Source organism: Phoca vitulina, unplaced genomic scaffold, assembly GCF_004348235.1.
Source record: "Phoca vitulina isolate PV1807 unplaced genomic scaffold, GSC_HSeal_1.0 scaffold6, whole genome shotgun sequence".
Classification (NCBI taxonomy): domain Eukaryota; kingdom Metazoa; phylum Chordata; class Mammalia; order Carnivora; family Phocidae; genus Phoca; species Phoca vitulina.
Window position 1 is genome coordinate 37,010,794 of NW_022589709.1, and position 14,091 is coordinate 37,024,884.

The following is a 14,091-nucleotide window of genomic DNA, read 5'->3' on the forward strand; positions in this document are numbered from 1 at the left end:
AGTATGACATTTTTGTTCATGAGCTGAAGGGTGTTGTATTTTTTTTTAAACCAAAGCAATTGTCTTTGACAAAAGACAACAACAAAAGTTATTTACAGCAGTGTTTTGCTCAAATAATTCAATGGGATAACTGTGCTGCTTCTCCAGGTTTATCTCACAACCAAACCAAGCAGAGGCTGCCCCATCCGCAGCCTCCCCATCTTGCACAAGGGGGGAATGCCAACCAGAATTCAGCAGCATGGCTCCCTCACCCCTCACCACCTCTACTGCTCAGTGCACCATGGGAAAGAAAAGTCCTACTCCAGTTCAGTACACTTCCAGGGTCCCCTGCTGTAGGCATCTTCCAACACTCACACTAGACCTGGGCTCACAGACATGGGTGGGATAGAAGAGGCTGGGCAAACAAGATTCAAGATTCAAGATTAGTTGAAGCTCCTGCGTTCTTTCTTTCCAAGCTGGGCCTCAGCAGGGTGAGGATCCCTGATCCCCTGAGACAGGCAAGGAGGGGGTGGGGTGGAAAAAGAGAGAGCCTAGGAAACTTGCCCACTCACAGAGAACAAAGTTCCCTCTCCTTAAATAACCAACCCCCATTCCCACAGCAATAGGTAGGCCAAGCCACTGAGAACTCAGAGCTGAAGGGCGTTTTAAACACATACACTTTTGGCCTGTTTTTTAAAAACCCAAATAAATAAAGTAAATTAGTAAATAAGTGTGTTAAGGCCAAGCTTACTTGTGAGTTTGTTGGCTTTAAATCTCAACAGCCGTGGGTCTGCAGTGAGACATTTCAGAGAGAAAGAGCCCTTGAGCATGTGAATGAATAGAAATGTTTTTTGCCAAGATGCTTTTCTTTCCTGTTCTAAGATAGTATTAGTAGTGTACATGTACATGAGTATGACTGAAAAGCCTCAGGTGGGGCCTACCTGTATCTGTCTGTGTTGCTCTCACCGGGCTTCGGTTGCTGGAGGTGATGTTTGAAGTGATTATGCGTCCCTCTTTTAGTCACCTGGTTAGTTCAGAGCCTTTGCTGACTGAAGAGTGCTCCTGCCTGGCCAGATCGATTCACTACAGGAGGCTGTCTGCAGCTGGTGATTCCCAGCCAGCAGCTTTGCGCCGCCAGGATGGGGTACAGGCATGGACTTTACTCTTTGTGAAGGGTTAGGGCTTGGAACTTCGGGAGGGGTTTTATTCCTGTCTATGGAGCTGAGGAAAGAAAATACAGATTCCTTACCTGGATACGGAAACTTTGTTTTCAAAATGTACAGACACGTGGTGTTTCTGATTTTATTGGGCTTGGATCTGCACCTGGGGTGGCATGGATTTCAAAGTCATTATTTAAGGTAGGGAAACAAAACTTGAACCAACATTATTACCATAAAAGATCCTGGTTGTATTGAAAGGTTGAGCTAAATAATTTTAGTGATCAGCGGGAGACCAACTGTTGTACTTCTGAAAAGTTGTTCTTAGAAAGGCTTGGATTAATAATTTGTTTCCATTTTGTTCACAGATGTACTGCTGTGGGACAGGGCTAGACTGAATACCTGCTTCACTGAGTACCTGCTTCACAGCACCTTTCACATTTTCTTGTTGGGAAGACAACCGTTGGAGAATCGTCTTGTTACCATCAGCAAAAAGGCAAACAAATCAAGACATTAAGAATGCCACAGTGGCCAACAGTTAATGATGCCAGTGTTACACAAGCTTCAGCAAAGTTTTCAAGACAGTGTGCCTCACTAGCCAGAGATCAGGGAAGATTGAACCTATCCTTTTTGTCTCAGCTGTTCCTTAAACCTATGCAACCCCTCCACATTAATGTGAACTGAAACATGCATTGCCTTTTCAACTTAATTGAGTACTTACTATGGGTGAATCACTGCACAAAATAGGGGAGGGAAAACGAGGGAGACAAGTAAGTTGTGTTTCCTGCCTTCAATGGATTTACAATTAGTTTCAGGGCCCTTTTTTTTCTTCTGCTCTTAATTAAGTGTGTTTCTAAGATAGAAAACAAATGAATGCATAAGTGTATTCTGCAAGTATTTTAAATCCCTTTAATAAAAAACAAAACAAAACAATCTAATGTGGGCAACTCAGGACATCTTAATTCCATTTTTTTTGGACTTCAATAGGTAGGATTTATTTTATTGATTCTGTAAATATTTGGTACACTTTAGAGATATTAACACATTAGAGTTGGAATTAATTGAATTAAATTCTTTTTTCCCTCCTAGGTGTAGATTGTCTGTTGAAAAAACATATTGTGTTTGTACATTTCTTGCAGAGTGGGTAGGTGAATGACATCTTTTGTCTCTATAGGCCTCTGCCTTTTGTGCCCTAGGAGCCTGACATCCTGTGTGAGTTATTAGCATGGGGAAGGGGAAGATTTGGATCAAACTTGGGAATATTGTTCATGGAGCCAAGATAGGGCAGAGATAGGAGCAAAACAGACCCAGGCAATGACTCTGTCGGAAAATTTGGCTATTTCAGTATTCATGTGTTGTCCTCTATGCTCCAAAATTACTGTACGGTTTTTTTAAAAAACTTATTTCTGATCTGGGTATAAGTCATGATTTTTCCAGTGTTAAGACACTAAAATGACTATAGATACTAGACATATTATGTAGTGTTTGTAACACATTTTAGTATGTATGAAGCAACGATAGACACGTCTTTGTCTTGAGTAGTGTCCATCTGAATGGAAAATGTGCCAGCTTTTTTTTTTTTAAATATCATCAACAGACTTCTTAATTAAGCTGCCAATAATACTGCCAATAGCACGGTGCATCATTTGAGAAATGAATTGTGAAGTGATGTTTCCCTCTTATGTTGCTCCATATAAAATGGATTTAAAGTGTTCTTTGAATGGGACATTATATTGCTCCCTAAAGAATTTGTTGAGAATTCTCATACCTTCCGTTTTTACATAATTTCCAAAAACCTTTATTTTGCTGCTTGGTAAAGAATCGTTCTAATTTGACCAATGACTTTAATTATATGATCCATCCTTAATAGGATGAATCGCGCTGCCCCCAAACTCCTGATGGTGATACTGGATATTCGTTAATCTGAGTTCCAAAACTATATTGTACTAAATTGTAGACATTTATTTCCTGTTCTGGGAAATTTTTTGGAGGGACCATCTCTATGTTCCTGGACCTAGCACAGTGCCTGGTGCATAGTAGGTATGTGTTGAGTAAACACTTGGTGTTCAAAACATGTAAAGTAGCTTTTTTTCTGTGGTGCTTAAGGCTCTATAAAAGACAGAGGGGTCTTGCTAACAGAGTAGCACCTTCATCGGTTTACAGTCAATCTAGTGAGAGTAAGTCCAAATTAACCGGATTTATTATATTCAGTCTAGTCCACTGGGCTTCTTAATGGGTGTCTTGGATGCATCAGTTTAGCCCTGTGATTTGTACTAACATCCACTCTGCTTCGCCTGGCCCTTGGCCAGCTCCATAGGGGTGGGCCCTTGGAGGGGCTGTTCTGCTTCTCCTCCTCTGGCTTGTCTACCACTAGAAGAGCAATCACTCTAGTCACTGGGTATTCACGACATGCCAGCCGCTGAGCTAAGTGTTTTACACATATCCTCTCACTTAATTATCTCATTTAAACCTCACAGCAACCATTTGAAGTAGGTATTATCTACTGCAGAGATATGTATGTATCTTGCTTAAGTCATGGGGATCTAAATCCAGATCTCTTAGATTCTAAAGCCTGAACTATTAACCTCTCCCCTCTGCTGCATCCCAGGAGAAATTTCCAGTGCCTGGTGGTGTGGGGGCAGATCAAATCTGGATGTAGTCCAGATTCATTTCATTTAGTATTCCCAAACAGCAAACTGTCTAACAGATAAAACCCAGCAAATCACAGTTGTTTTGAGAAAGGGGGAGGGAAGAGCAATTGGGAGAAAGCAAAGTTGGAAACAAACCAATTTGAGTCAAACCTTTAGCCTTTATCTCATAATGTCTTTTTTTTTTAACTTTCTTTTTTTAACATGGCCTGACACCATGTGATAAATCAAAGCCTGACGTAATTGACCCAGAATTGATCCCCAAATGTCTTTTGGGGGAACATGCTTTAACTCTCGTTGTTGATTCTGAGGAATAATTGCCACCCTAGAAAGGTAATTACATATGCCATTGTTTATACACATAATAGGCTCAGAATGCATATTCTGCACAGAGGGAAAGAGAATCCTGCTTGCACATTAGGGGTGTGTGCTATGTATTGTGTCAGAATGCCACAAATAGCATTTGAACTGCTCCCTATTACTGCTTATTTCCCTAACGTGTGCGTGCGCATGCGTGTGTGTGCGTGTGTAAGGTGAGGTTAGGAGTGAGGAAGGAGATGGGCCATGGAAGGCTGTTTGTTGAGCTGAGTGACAGTGATTTGCTTTTCCTTAATTTTTTAGTTTACTAAAACATCTTCTGGATCTGATTCATTTAGCTTGGTCTGGTAAAAGGACTTTTCTCTTCCTGCTTGGCATATGCTTATTAATGAGTTCTCATATTTCTTTCCATCAAGCGCTGTTTACTTTGAGGAAATATAAAGTGAGAATCATTCTCCACAACATCCTCCTAAATGCCATGGTTTTTGACCACCCACTTTAAGTACACCAAATAGTCAGCTAAAATGGTAGCTAGTGCCTTTCCTCGCACTGTGCTTTCTGGTAAAACATAAATGGGATTTAAACCACAAATGAGCAATTAAAGCACTTCATGCCTTTTGCCTTTAGCCATAAGACAGTAGTTATCCTGAGTAAATATAACAAATAGGCTATTTTGTGGTTGTCTAACCCTAGCAACATATATATATATATATATATATATTTATATATATATATATATATATTTAAATCAAAGCCTTAAAAATATGTTATGACTTTTGGTAGTACTGCCCAATGAAAAGAATACATATGTATTCCAATATGGAACTGAGCATTATTTGAGGCCAAAGCAATTCATCCTGGGCTATTCTCTGCTGCAGTGTCCAGCAAATTGCATGACCTACTTGTTAGACTTGACAATAGTGTTTTACCTAACAAAGGCCTCTGCAGCTCTGAGCAGCAGTGGAATGTCAGAATGAGCACATTTCACACACAGATGTGCAGCCATAATAGCCTCTAAGAAGATGCATGTGGCAGGGAGCTAAGGGTGGGGGTTGGGTGCTTGGAGTGGGTGGTGTGTGTGTAGTTTGGGGGCCAACGGGAGAAGGAGGCCAACAGTTAGCAGTAGGGACATGGCCCCACTGACCACATTTAATCAGCCCTCTGTAAACAGTTCAACATTTTCATTGTTCTCTAAAAACTAATAAAGAGAAACAAGCACTTTTCATTCATCTTGAAGTAATTTTCTGTCAGGTTGGAGCCCCTCGTGGCCTCTAGCTTGTGCAATGCTAGCTGTGTGATACAACAACTATTGCAATTTATTTTACAAACTCTGGTCATTCACATGTCAGTTAGTGTTCACCAAGCCGGCATCTGAAATTGTGCAGTTAACGAGTTTTACAACATTTCTATCAAGAGAAACTGTTTAGCATAACTGACTCTTAAGGAGTTATTATACCTCTAAAAATCCATTTTAAGGGGCATTATTTAAATAAAATAGAAAAACGGTTCACTGCCTTTTAAAGGGGCTACAAAAAAAGTCCATCAGCTCCAGTGCAGTAATCCTCAGCTTAAAGCACTCTTGAGAGTACTTCTGGGAATTGTCAGCATAATGAAATGTTTTGTGAAATGTCCAGATAGATTCCTCTACTCAACAATTTTACTGCACCATATTTATTTTCCTTCCAGTTTTTAAAGAAGTGAATTACTTTTTGAGAGGATGACTCTATGTTGTGTAGATTAACTGAGCACATTATTACCCAGGTTGTAGCAGAAGTGATGGTTCTGTTTGCAGTGTTATCCATATGCATCTGCAGCCGGGGCGAAGAAGAGAAAGGCAGCTTTCCCCCCTGAGTGTGTTAGCTCCAAAAGAGTTACATCATCACGAGGCCTACAGATTTTGTATTTTCCTCATGCCACGTTTCCTCAGACTTTTAAACAACTTTGGTACAAAATGGCCCCTGTAAATACTTTCTTTAAACTTTAAAAAATGGACTCTGTTTTCTTACCCTAAATACAAATGCAGGAAAACCCATATACACTTGTACATTGGCACATGCATAATGACGCATATCATTTGAATCTGGCCCATTTCAATACGAGATGCTATTGAACATTTTACTTAAAGAACAGTAGATTCCTCACATTAACTGAGATATCCAATGACCCCAAACCAATTAATGGTGAGAGCCCATAATAGAGCACTATATAGCATAGCAGCAAGTTCATTTAGCATATTATATTACCTAACAGGAGTAGAAGCCACCACTTGTAATGTAAATGGCTTAATGGTTCTTTCTATAGTGAGCAAGGCCAGGAGAAAAATTATGTTCTGCTGTAACAAGAGATAGTCCACATTCCTAGGAGGTGTATCTGTAACAGGGCACATTTTCATTTTGCAACAAATGGTCCCCTAATTTCATAGACTGATGTTTGTGCACATGACTTCAATTTTCTAAGGGAGACAAGCAGGTGTTCTCGTGCCTGTTAGCTGTATCTGCCCGTAAGAAGCACAGTAACATCCATGAGCCAAATACAATTTGACATAATTCATACCTTTATTACCTCCTACAGAATGATATTATTTCATGCTGGCACATTAATGTTTCCAGCACGATACTGTCATTCCTGGAAATTTTACCTTTTGAAGTTTAAATATTGAAGAATGAGTTTTAAAATTCTCTAACTGCCTTAGGTTTGGGGGAAAATGCAACTTATTCCAAGGTCAGCTTTTTTACTCTTTTTTGGTATTTGATGGCACTATAGATAATGTTCAGATAATGGGAAAGATCATATCTGAAAACTCTCACCTCTTCTTGACCAAAGAGCTTGTTCCTCTTCTATTCCCATTTTTGCAAGTAATATTTCATCAGCTTCTCATGTCATACTTACTTCACTGTTATTTGTTCCTCTAGTGAGGCAAATTCAGGAGATGTTGACCCAAAATGTTTAAATGATGGCAGCTTGAATCCATTTGATGTAGTACTTAGATCTGTCTTGATACTCCAGCATTCAAAATTAGTTAGGGCCGATGGAGTAGAGAAGTTTCCTGTTGCTGCCATAACAAATTACCACAACTTTAGTGGCTTGAAGTAATACAAGTTTATTGGCATACAGTTCTGTAGTTCAGAGGTCTCACTGGGCTAAAGTCACTTGTTGACAAAGCTGCATTCCTTCTGGAGGCTCTAGGGGAGTATCATTTCCCTTGCCTTTTCCAACTTCTAGAGACTGCCTGCTTTCCTTGACGCATGGCCTCTTCCTCCATCTTTAAAACTAGCAGTGGTGAGTCGAATCCTCCTCACATGGCAACAATCTGACTCTTTTCCATTGCCACCTTTCTCTTTCACTGACTGCAGCTGGAAAATGTTCTGTACCTTTGAGGAATCATGTGATTAGATTGGGCCCACCTAGATAATCCAGGATAATCTCTCCACCTCAAGGTCCATATCCTAAAACACATCTTCAAAATCTCTTTTGCCATGCAAGATATAATATTTACAGGTTCTGGAGAATGGGACTTGGACATCTTTAAGTGGGGGTGTGGGGGTTGATGGCATTAATCTGCCTACCACATGGAGTCTCTGAGAGTTCTTTCCCGTACCAATATTTGGAGAGTTAATTGCAGTTCCTAGGAGTCTCCAAACTTTTAAAATCATGCATGAAAATAGTTTGAAAATTTCAATTATGTACCCCAGTATATGTACATTTCCTTCTAAACCATCCATTATCTATATTAATAGTATATATACTATTAGTAAAGCTTCATTTCTTTTTAGTATATAAATAAATAAAAACAAATCTTCTAATGGTTTCTTTGCACCTCAGTGCATCATCTTGTGTGCCCCCAGGGCTGTGTGCCCCTAATTTTGGAGGAGAAGGAGGAAAGGATGAAGTTTGGGTTAACTTGTGTCAATGTGGCTCTTTATTCTTTCAGAAATAGAAGTCTTCAAAGTGAGGAAGGGACTGCAGAGACTTTTTGGTAGTCTCTGGTAGTTTTTGGAAGTGAGGAGTTGCAGAGTATAACAGTGTAGAATGTAACATACCCAAAGCTTTCCTGAAAGTTGAGACCCGTCAATTATGGAATTATAAGACATATGCCATTTTATAAAAGACTAGAAAGAGATTGTTCACCAAAAGCTCTAGAGTAAGACTGCATCTCGTCAAACAGCTACTCATGTCAGTTCAGTTGAAAATCCCAAGAAGCCAATTGCTCAATGACCATTTTAAACACTAGTGGCAAGGTCCATGTGAAACTGAGCTGAGAGAAAGGGTGATTCTGCTAAGTTCATTTTACATCATAGTTTTCGACTTTGAAAACATCTATATCACACCAGCCACTCTTGATCTCCATGCCATATGGGCCTATGACAACATAGGAAAACCAGAAATTGTGACACAAGGGGACTCTGTTAAGTCCCCTTGTGTTAAAATGTGAGATGTTTTTAGAGCAGTCACCCTCAAAAAAAGGGATCTTGCTAAGATATGCTGACACACCTCTGAAATCAAAAAGAACTTCTGCTGGCAAATTAAAGTAGGTTGCCACAAAAATGTACATCAATTAGGAAACAAGTCAGTGAGTGTTTGCCAACTGCCATAAGCGTCCCAGAAGCAGTCTGGGCAGTATATTTTTGTTTAATTTTTTCCAGGCACTTCCATTCTCTTTCTGAAAGGTGGGCAGGTAGTCTTCTTAAATCCTTCACTGATAGTTTCCATCAGTGACATCTCAAAATGTAACTGATAACATGTCAATGATTACTGTACAAAGAAGTTAAATATTAGAGTGAAATTTCCCCATTGAAACCCAATACAGGGATTAGCCACAATAGGGAATCTGTTTTATTTGCATTTAATTTGTACCTTCACACTATTATCTCCCATGTTTTAGTTTCAGGAAATGTGGTCTCAGGCTATTATAACCACATTTCATGCTGCTGTTGTACTGTTATTTGATCTCTATGGTTGGAAGTGACTTACAGAAAAAATAAAGCTAGCATACTTTATTTTAATTATACCAGTGCAGTGTCTAAATAAAACATGTACTTTATATTTAATGTGGAGCACAGATTAACAGTTTTATGGGACATAAAATCTATCTATATCATTTTCTATTTACACATCAGTTATATATCTTTCTCTCAGCAAAACAAATGCCTATGGTGTGAAAACAAGGAAGGAGAGTATTGAAGTTACAATCACATAGGCAGTAAATAACATCTTAATTGGTCTGGAATGCCGGAGTTTGATTTTTTTTCCGCCTGGCTTTTATTTATTGATCTCTATAGCTTATTTATCTTTCCAGTGATTTGTACAAGTCTATCTCCTTTCCTCAATAAGCCAATGTATGGTGGTTTTATATTGCACATCCCATCTGGGGAAATGGTCTAGTGAGAGAAGTGCAGTTGCTCCTGGAAAAGCCGTTATTTAAAAGCTTTTGTAGAGGTAAGGGCAACTTCTTAGTTTTTACACTTTGTCTTCTGGAAAAAAGAAGGAAAGAAGAAGTGCAGCTATTATGAGGTTGCCACCCAATTGTATGTTTCAACACTTCTCTTCTCTCCCTTGTTTGGCAGCAGCGAGAAAACAAAGAAGGGTTTAGTGTACACTGGGAGATGTCTTTTAAATGTTCCCGTACACGATTTAGCTCCTAGTGAGGGTAGCAGACAGGAATGGATTATGTATATCTCATACATAATCTGTAAACCTTGGGTTTTCCTCTGTATGCCTTTCTGCAGTTCCAGTCCTAATATCTTTTTAAACAGCTCGTTAGGATAAACTATGCTTCAAATGACACGTTATGCCCCATAGTGCGGTTGAGAACTGGCAAATGTAACCATTCTCAGGAAAGCTAGTTGGCAAAAAGTCCAACCCTTTTCCTAGTAGAGAGCTATCCACCACTGAAGTGAACCCTGGAAAATTAGTCATTTTTTTCCCTCCGAAATCAATGATCCCCTTGTTCATCAAAATCAGCACTTCCAAGTGTTTGTCATGATTCTGTTTGGTTGTCTTGATCTCACAGAATATTAGAAAAGTGCTCTGAAAGATTTCCTCTGTTGATAGCTGAGGGAAAAGCAAGTTTACAGATGGCAATGCTATGCTTACACTATGCAAGTGATGCTTTACGAAGTGATTCTGTAAACATACTCCAAGGAAGAGACTCTGCTATCCCATCATCACCCTAATATAACCTTAACTGCTTTAAAATGAGCTAATGAAAATTTGGGGCAGGCTTTTAGAGAATGCATTTGCATTTGACATAATTAGTGGTAGGCAGATCTCACTACATCCAGAGGGAATCTCAAGACAACTGCTTGGCCGGCTATTAGTGCTTAATTTCTGAATGTCAAACCCTGCACATCTTAATTTCTAGAGAATAAGCTCAATTGAACTTGCTCCCCAGTTATGCAAAAACTGCTCAGATAAAACCAAGTGGACACCAATGTAATGAATGTGGTTATTAAATTGTTTCAATTGAAAGAACCCTATTCTTACACCATCATAATGGGAACAATTTATCCCCACTGATCGGGCTGTCTCTCTCTTTCTCTCTCTTGCTCTCTCTTTTTCTGAGCTCTCTTTGATCTTGAAGCATATTGCAGTGGTGTGTCCTATTCAAAAGCGAAACTGGGGCAATTTTAATGCTTTTGTACCTTACCAGTGCTCTATTTTTTCACTGTTTAAAAATAGCTGTTAATTATAAGTGCAGTTTAAATGTCTCAAGTGACCCAGAAATGCAGGTTGGAATGAGACAGATTGTGTGTCTCATATAAAACAGATGTACTCTCACAGAGCATTCTGAATTCAGCCTTCCCTCTGTATCCTTCTCTTGGGTTATTTCAATCAGGTATTGAGCTGGTCTAGCACTGTGCTATAAAATCCCACACATTTGAAGTGGAAAAAAAAAAAACAAAAACGAATCTCTCTCTCTCTCTCTCTCTGCCCCATAAAGAACCTCTTGTATATCAGTCCCTACTATGTAGGTGAATATGGTGCTTTTGGTGTTAGATAATGGGACAAGGGCCACTTTCCTGGCCTGGAAGACCATATGATTTTCTAGAGCCCCACTTTGCTGGTCTCTTGGGTCAGGGGGGTGTGGCTTAAAAAGAACACTGCAGTAGTGATAAACATATTCCTTGAGGTCCTTCTTCAGCTTGGTTCAGTAGTGCCTGAGGACAAGTTAATCTGTTCATTTTCAAAAATTCTTGATTCTTCACTGGTTTCAGAAACTTGTGTTTTTAGCTTCTTGCTAACTAACACTTTGATGCCGGAGATGGTTACACTGCTGGTGATGTTTCAGGGACGAAGGCTTTAACAAGCAATGTGCTAACTCGGTAAAGTCATACCATTCATTTATTCTGCTACAGTCTGAACAAATCTGGTGCTTACCTAATTATACGTGCTTGTATTTAGCAGGTTTGAAGATGTTCCTATTTAGTGAAGTTACAAGAAGTGATTTCAAAAGGTGAATTTAAGATGAAGTACATTCCAGTAGTTTGATGATCTTTTCCAAGTTTCTTAAAAACTTTGGTACACATCCCGAAGCCACATGAATCTGAACATTTGGACAGTGGGGGAATTCAAGACTCATCCCCTCCTCCACTTGGATTGAAACCCATGCTTATCTTCCTTGCTGTCAGGATGGAAACATGTCTCAGAAGGAGGAGGGCAGTTTATATGTGCATTGGCTACCTATCTGCTACCTGTCAAGAGAAGAGTTCTTCATTGCCCTAGCAATCACATTGAACATAGTCATGGTGTGGGCTTAGGGACTGGTTCTTTAAGTTCTTTCTAGAAAAGTTGTAGACATTTTAGTCAAGTTCTAAATGAAGGCACTGGTTTGAACATTTTTTTATAGCTCATTTTCCAAATCAGTAATTCTAATTTAATTGATTAATTTGACTCTAATATAATCATTCTATTTCTGATCATTCTAATTTGTTTGCTAAGATTTAGTCCATTTGGTGTTTATTGTCTTGTAAATGACAGTCTAAAACACTTGAGTTATGGTCTCAAGCCAAGTTGGTGGTTTATTTTCAGGAAGAGGGAAAGGTATGGCCTCAGGTAACTTTAAGAGAATCTATGTCATGCAGAGTTGGTGCTGAAAATGAATTCAGAAAAAAGCATTCTTTAAATCCATATCTTATAAAAATGTTACACTTAATGAGATATATTTATACTGTTATTTGAAGAGAAATGACAACATATTTATAGACACAATAACCATGGCCATGAGGGACCGATGAAGCTGAGCTTGCTCTGTCTCTTCTTCATGTGACTAAAATGTTGCTCCATCTGGTACCTGACTGCATTGTGTTTTCCTTGGCAACTCAAATACTAAGATGCTGTGGGCAGCAATGGTCTGACTTCACCTCTTGGTGATAGGCAACAGATGCCACTTCTCAATAAGAACAAATTATTGTACAAGGTATATAGGTTTGGAAATGTCTTCGGTCCTTTGTTTCTAATCAGGCTATTGGTAGAAATGGAAAAGACTGGTGTCTATCTGGGGACATTGATAGCTGTTGATTGTGGATGTTGAATGGGCATTGGGACTATGAAATCCAGATCTGGATAAAAGCCTGGATTGATGGTAGATGCAAGGATGGGTTGGACTCTGGGTAAAACCTGGTTTTGAGAGATCAGCAGGCTGGAATGGGAATGTCCTAGTTCTGAAAGCCAGGTATTAGAACTATCCGTGGGAGTGCCAAAAAAAATGAGGATAAGAGCAAGCAGTGAGCTGGAAGCCAGGTAGACATTAAGACAAGGGGAGCCTCCAATTCCAGATGTCCAAATGAGGAAGTAGTCCAAAACTAGGCAATTGCCAGCAACCAGTCACCTGGGGAGCTGAGGAAGAATGGCCAAAGAGCAAGAGCACAGGTATGAGAGCTTGGAAACAAAAAGGACTATGACAGATGAGGCAGCTTTCCGACTTCATGTGCCAGAAGGAAGGGAGGGGACCTCAGTCAGATACACAGGTGGAGCAAACACAGGAGGGAATTGGATTCTGGCTTTGCTGAAGCGACAGCTGACTTCTGGTAGACAGCTGTTGAAGATTGGTGTGTGTCAGGAGTCTGCAGGAACTACTTACTAGGTTTTTTCTCTGAGTCCTGAACCTTGTCTCCCTGACAGTTCTTGACCTTCAACTCCCTCAGAAATTTTCCGGTAATAACCTGGTTCAAGCCTGATTTCAGATAGGACATCTCATATAAAGGCAGGAAAGCTCTATACCAAAATATTTACAAAGGCTATGGGTGATTATGGGTGTTCTTAATTTTCTTTTTCTTAATTTGTATGTATTCTGTATAGTGATCCCTTATTACCTTTGTAAGAATTAAAAATATAAGTGAGTCTCCTTTTAAAATTTGGTGTTTTTCTCAGTTTTATTGAGATATACTCAAATAATAACATTGTCTAAGTTTAAGGTGTACAACATAATGATTTAATTTATGTGTATATTGCGAAATGGTTACCACAACAAGTTTAGTTTACATCCTTCACTTCAGGGCGCCTGGGTGGCTCAGTCGTTAAGCGTCTGCCTTCAGCTCAGGTCGTGATCCCAGGGTCCTGGGATTGAGCCCCGCATTGGGCTCCCTGCTTGGCGGGAAGCCTGCTTCCCCCCTCTCCTGCTCGCCCTGCTTCTGTTCCCTCTCTCGCTGTGTCTCTCTCTGTCAAATAAATAAATAAAATCTTAAAAAAAAAAAATCCTTCACTTCATGTAGTAATAGAATTTTTTTCTCGTGATGAGAACTTTTAGTAACTTTCAAACATATAGTATTGTTAACTATGTCACCATGCTATACATTATATCCCCAGAATTTATTTATATTATAACTGGAAGTTTGTGCCTTTTGACCGTCTATACTCTAATCCCTCACCCCTCATCCCCTACCCCTGGCAACCACCAGTCTGTTCTTGGTTTCCAAGAGTTCAGTCTTTTTTTTTTGGATTCCATATATAAGTGAGATCAAACAGTATTTGTCTTTGACTGAATTCACTTG

General features: G+C 39.5%; 1 long non-coding RNA gene across 1 annotated transcript in view; it reads left to right on the forward strand.

Annotated features, from left to right (window-relative positions):
* Nucleotides 1-13,660, forward strand: part of LOC116632243 — a 77,903-nt gene extending 64,243 nt beyond the window's left edge. The window contains exon 3 of the long non-coding RNA XR_004299372.1: nucleotides 1,505-13,660. This is a non-coding gene — a long non-coding RNA (uncharacterized LOC116632243). The remainder of the gene's footprint in view (nucleotides 1-1,504) is intronic.
* Nucleotides 13,661-14,091: the final 431 nt, after the last annotated feature.